Raw genomic sequence first — 6,000 nt, 5'->3', positions numbered from 1 at the left:
TCCTTGGAATTGTCCATCTGCAGGACCAGTTTCTACCAGTTTCTTAAGATAGGCTCACTCTTATTAGGAGACTGACCTTGGTAAGAGGCCCAAGGCTTCTTGCTTTAGTTAATTGGCACAATGCGCCATAGTTAGCAAAGATACTAAGTAGCATCCTAGTTTAATGCCGTCAGCGCTCTCTCTACTTGATAAGATTCTCCTAACTCCCTCTCTCACTGGAGCCCACGCAGCCCTCCGTCCTGCCGAAGGAGTTCACGGGGACTTCTGCCGGCTCCGGGTGCCCGCACGCAGACAGAAATGGCTTTGATAGAAAACAATTCAGGAGGAGGAGAGCTCAGAGACTGCGGCCGGCTTCGGCCACCTTCCCCTCGCTTTCCCTCTCCGTGTTCAAACCGAGCACTGTTCTGCCGTCAACCTTCGCTGCCTCTGCCCGCGGCGCTGGGCTTTCGCGTGTGCCATTGCTCCTGTACATATTTTATCCTTCCTTTTGTAAGGAATGGTCCAGCAATTCGTGTCACTAAGGGATTTGAAGGGTTAACATTGAGGCCCGGGTCTAGGTGATAAGAGAACAAAGGGGTTTTTAGGGAAAAGTGCTGACTACTGCACGGGATGTTGCTAGAGTTTCTGAAATCCGGCCCAGAGGCTACCAAAGAAGGAGGAAGGGGGAGCTGAAGGACAATTGAAGGACAAAAGCCTGGGAGGAAGACAACCAGCCTTCAGCCCGAGCAACCCCCGAGAGACCACCAGAGACTGATACGCAGGCGCCCCTGGGAGGGTTTCGGATTCCGGAAACCAATTCTAATAACCCTGCCTCTTCTAGAAGTAGTAATGAATATGTATTAGCCTGGGAGCATCAAAACCAGCCGCCTTACGTAACAGGTGTGCGTCCTGGGGGAGCAGAGACTCCCGGCGCACCCAGCGCTGCTTGCTTGCCTCTATTCGTTTAATAAATTATAAACTTTGATTGTAATCCTATTTGGGGCTCAGCCATTTATAATACTTTTTATATTTGTATTTTATTTAAGGCTGTCTTGCCCCCCTCCCCCCCCCAGCCTTGCTGCTTGCCAATAAAGCTGTTGAAGGGACCCCTGCCTGCGACCATAGAGATGCGGTCCTCCCGGCCTGCTAGAGCGGCCCCCCGCAGTCCTCCAGCATCCCAGCGTCCCTTGCGCGCTCCCGCCCGGCCTCAGCGGCTTCTGGCGGCGGCAGAGCAGGGGCGGCGGGAGTAGCGAGGTGGCGGCAGCCATGGCTTACTGCGGGCAGGGCCAGAAGGTGCAGAAGGTGATGGTGCAGCCCATCGTAGCCTTCCTGCGGCCGGGGGGTGATGGGGGAGCGGGTGGGGGGCAGCCCGGGCCTCAGGGGACTCGGCCCGGGCCTTGAGGCCTTGTCCCGGGGCCCTGGGGCCTCGTTGCAGTGTTTGAGGCCTTGTCCTGAGGCCTTGTCCTGGGCCTGGCGCTCTTGTCCCCATGCTGAGCCCTTCACGCAGCGCCCCAGAACCTCATCTTCCGCTACCTGCAGAGCGTGAGTAGCGCGGGGAGAGGACAGGGAGGGGATGGGGATGGGTATTTTGGGGGGGGGGGGGGGGGGAGCGGGGAGGGTCCGGGGATCCCCCTCGCTGAGTTTTCGGCTCCCACCCGTTGCTCGGGGCAGGTTTGTGGGGAATGGAGAGCTGTGCAGCGTGCTGGTGGGTACAAGGGGCTGCTGCGCAGCCCGGCATTTCCCCCTCGTGTTAACGGGAGTGGGATCGTGCAGCCGGGCGTGCAGGAGTGTTCCCTCGTGACTGGAAACGTGTTCTTCAGCAAACGTGTAGTATTCACCCAGTCATATAACACTCTAAAATGTCAGACTGTTAATTGAAACTGCCCCTGAGAGTTGCTCCTTGGAGTGTTTGGGAGCTCTAGCGGCTATGGTTAGCGGGTATTTCTGAACACACGAGAGAGAACAAAACTGCTCGCGGTGTTTGTTGTTATAAGCAAGACCACGCAATTTTCTGGTCTATCGAAGATAATTTATTAATTAAGTAAGCAGGTACAAGCAAAACAGCGCTGGGCGGCTGGGGAGTCTCCGCTCCATCACAGCACGCAACTTTCCCTTTTCAGTGTCGCCATTTTATAGCATCCAAGTTCGGCTTGTCAGCATCCAAGTTTGGCTTGTCAGGACTTGTTGAATCTTCTGAAGCTGTGCAGTTCGTTCTGTTTCTTTCAATGATCATGCCTTGTGCTCGTGTTCAAGGGTAGTAAAGCAGCAAACAGTATTTCACAGAGTCTTTGTTTTACCAAGGACGTTTATCCAACACCCCCTCCCCACTATCTACTTGCTTAGTCTTCCCCCTTAACAAGGTCGTAAATTGCAAAACCTTATCTTCTCAGCAGATTCTCTGAATTCCTTTTAAAGACAATGAACAAACAGCCGCTAATTTATCACAATCCCTCCTTTTTCTTTTTCTAACATATTTTGTTCATTGATGAATTTTTGAAGCACTTGTTTGCTCAATATTAAAGTTTCTGCGTCATCCTCCTCCTGTTCAAGAGATTCATATTTCGCATGCACAAGCATAAGGTGAGCTGCCTCTAATCGGTTTTTTACAATCGTGATTATTTGATTGAATATACATGGTCCAAAAGTTAGTGTAAATATGAGCAGCAACAAAGGTCCTGCTATAGCTGATAGCAGTGTAGTGAGCCAAGGTGAGTAATTAAACCAGGATTCGTACCAGTTTTGGTGGGCTTCATTTTCCCTTTTTCGTTTTTCTAGCCCTTCTCTCAATTTAGTCATTGTGTCCCTTACTACTCCAGTATGATCAGCATATACACAACACTCCTCTCTTAGGGCTGCACACAGTCCTCCTTGTTGTAGAAAAATCAGATCTAATCCCCTACGATTTTGTAGTACTACTTCAGATAAGGATCGCACAGATTTCTCTAAAGCTGATATAGATTGCTCGATATGGGCCAAATCCTCATCTACAGCAATGCGTAGAGAGGTAAATTCTTGGCTTTGTTTTACCAGAGAGGTAATTCCAGTTCCGGCTCCTGCAGCCCCCAGAATCATCAGAGTGGCTAAAGTAACAGCCTTAATAGGCTCTCTCTTCCTTAAGTGGTTTTTTGCCATAGCATGTTGGATGTACATATACTCCTCAGAATGGTAAAGAATCCTTGGGATAATTACTACCTGTACACAGAAATCATGAGACGAGTTGAACAATTTCAAAGATAAGCATGGAGTTACCCCCAGAGACGAACATACCCATCTGGTGTTATCTGCTGCTATTAACCATTTTTCTTTGTCTAATTGTGTAACATTTTCTGTAATATTGCATAGATGGAACTTCTCACCAGGGACCGTGCCTACGCATCTGCCATTCCCAGTTACTTCCGTTAATGTTATTCCTACATCCCTTCCCCAATTGCATTGTGGGGGATCGGTTTCGTTTGAACGGGTGGTCTCTCCCAGATCCCCAGTGGCGTCGTAATATGGGGGCCTTATATCAAGACATAACCAGCAAGGTCTAGGCACATCTGGATTTGTTTGATTCAACAACTAGCATTCATGATTCTCCATATGTTATTCCCAGTCACTCCTTCATTTCTAATCCTGTACTCCGGGTTTACTGATTTATTAGCAACCTCCAGTGGTTTAGGGCTATTAGGAGTGTCCTGGTTCCAGTTAGGACAGAGTTAATTTTTCCTCATAGTAGCTGGTAGGGTGCTATGCTTTGGATTAGGATGAGAAGAGCGCTGATAACATGCTGATGTTTTAATTGTTGCAGAGCAGTGTTTACACCAGGCCAAGGACTTTTCGGCTTCTCGCTCTGTCCTGCCAGCGAGCAGGCTAGGGGTGCAGCAGGAGCTGGGAGGGGACAGACCCAGGACAGCTGACCCAAACTGTCCAAAGGGGTATTCCATACCATCTGACGTCATGCTAAACAATATATAGGGGTGGCTGGCCGGGGTGGGGGGCCGGCTGCTCGGGGATAGGCTGGGCATCGGTCAGCGGGTGGTGAGCAATTGCATTGTGCATCACTTGTTTTCTTACACATTATTATTATTAATACTATTATCATTATCACTATTATTATTATTGTTATTATTATTTTCCTGTCTTAATAAACTGTCTTTATCTCAACTCACCGGCTTCACTTTCCCGTTCCTCTCTCCCATCCCAGAGAGGGAGGGGGGAGGGTGAGCGAACGGCTGTGTGGTGTTTAGCTGCCAGCCGGGTTAAACCACAACAAGGAGTTAGCATTCTAAAAGCTTGTGTAGGCTGAATCCTCAAAACACTCCCCGACAGTTTCTGATTTGGTCCCACCCGTTGGGGACTCTTAGTGTCTTCCTTCTTTATATAGATGATGCCTCCCCTATCAGTCCCCCAGCAGTAGTTATCTGCTGAACAACATGGTGATCTTCCCATCTAATCAGGCTCCATTTAAAAGGTTTGTGAGGGTGCGCAGACCCAGGAACAGTGTAAACAATCGTACCCATTACTATGTATCGCAAAAAAAAAAAAAGGCTAGGGCCCATTTTCCAGAGTTCTTTACCTGGCCACGTAATTCCCCACCGTTTCACTCTCTGCCTCGCTCGTCAGTTCGGTTGCAGCGAACTACAAGGTGCAGGTTCTTCTCAGCAGCAGCAGTGTTCTTCAGGGGAGTTTCTCAGGTAACCCCGACCTTTTTCTGATCAAACAGGGTCCCCTCTCCCCCTTTTTTTTACGATACATAGACAGTTAGACCATACTTATCGAGTTCGTTTCAACGTGAGCTTTAAGTCATCAGGGCCTGCGACCGCTTCCCATTCGCTTTTCTGGATCGGTCCTTTCACGCGACTGGCATGCGTTCACCCCTTCTCAGCCGTCCGGATAGCCGTCTCTGTGATAAGTAAAACAACATAGGGGCCTTCCCACCGCGGTGTTAAAGATGTTTCCTTTCATGTCTTAATTAGAACCCTATCTCCAGGTTGTATCCTATGGATTGCTATATCTAGCCACCAAGCCTTTCGCTTGCAACTCCCTCCGTCGGTTCATAAGCTGTATTAAATAAGGTTTTAATTGGATATCCTGTACCTGGGGGTGATCAGATGGCATCTCTAAATCATAAGGCATACCATACAGCGTTTCAAAAGGTGAGATTCCGACATCGGCTCGGGGCTATGTCTGGATATTCAATATTGCAAGCGGTGAACATTTCACCCAGGAGGTTTTTGTCTCTATCATAAGCTTTGTTAGTTGCTTTTTAATTTCACCATTCATTCGTTCTACCTTTCCCGAACTCTGAGGATGCCAGGGAGTGTGATATTCCCATTTAATTCCCAGAGTCTTCATCGTGTCTCGGGATACCTTTGACACAAAGTGTGGGCCTCGATCAGAGTCAATTGCTTCTATTACCCCATATCTGGGTATGATGCTTTCTAATAATATCTTTACCACAGTTTGAGCTGTGGCCCTTGCCGTAGGCAATGCTTCAACAAAGTTTGTGAGGTGGTCTACAATAACTAATAAGTATCTATATCGCCCCGTTTTTGGAAGTTCAGTAAAATCTAATTGAATCTTTGCAAAAGGTCAATGTGCCAATTCTCGCCCTCCTCCCGGGACCCTTTTTCTCATGTGTTGAGCATTTACCCTCCGACAAGTTATGCAATCATTTACGATCCTCTTTGCTATATTATAAATCCCTATACACATATAATATGTGGCAAATTGATCCACCAACGCCTGAGTACCCCAGTGCATCTGTTCATGAAATCTCCGTAGCACCCTCATAGCTACTGATTTTGGTAACACTTCCCGTCCATCAGGCAGTACCCATTTCCCTTTATCGTTTTTTTTTTTGAACCCCCATTTGTGTCATCTTGTCTTCTTCTGTAATAGTGAAACAGAGTAAGGGGAGGGGAATGGGTCCATTCGACCACAGGGAGTTAGCCGGCCCGCACTTGTAGCAGTTTTTATAAGGCGGGCTTTCTTCCTCAGAACAATTGCATTCAATCCCATCAACTCCCCATTCACTCC

At 48.4% G+C, this 6,000-nt stretch overlaps 1 protein-coding gene and 1 long non-coding RNA gene across 4 annotated transcripts in view; one reads left to right on the top strand and one right to left on the bottom strand.

Moving 5' to 3' along the window:
• Positions 1–1,163: 1,163 nt before the first annotated feature.
• Positions 1,164–6,000, top strand: part of LOC136789186 (ubiquitin carboxyl-terminal hydrolase 42-like) — a 29,550-nt gene continuing 24,713 nt past the window's right edge. The window contains exons 1-2 of one of the 3 annotated variants that reach the window (XM_066989156.1): positions 1,196–1,299; positions 1,495–1,521. The gene's annotated coding sequence lies outside the window, so the exon portion shown is untranslated. Of the gene's footprint in view, positions 1,300–1,322; positions 1,522–6,000 lie in introns of those variants that run through there. The other 2 variants (XM_066989155.1, XM_066989154.1) reach the window with 2 other exon arrangements.
• LOC136789189 (uncharacterized) lies at positions 1,987–4,518 on the bottom strand. The gene is made up of 2 exons (XR_010828047.1): positions 4,131–4,518; positions 1,987–2,385 (listed from the first exon to the last, which is right to left on the bottom strand). It is a non-coding gene; the product is annotated as an uncharacterized lncRNA (long non-coding RNA).

This window comes from Anser cygnoides, unplaced genomic scaffold (genome assembly GCF_040182565.1).
Source record: "Anser cygnoides isolate HZ-2024a breed goose unplaced genomic scaffold, Taihu_goose_T2T_genome scaffold_42_1, whole genome shotgun sequence".
Taxonomy (NCBI): domain Eukaryota; kingdom Metazoa; phylum Chordata; class Aves; order Anseriformes; family Anatidae; genus Anser; species Anser cygnoides.
This window is presented reverse-complemented; position numbering and strand designations above follow the sequence as displayed.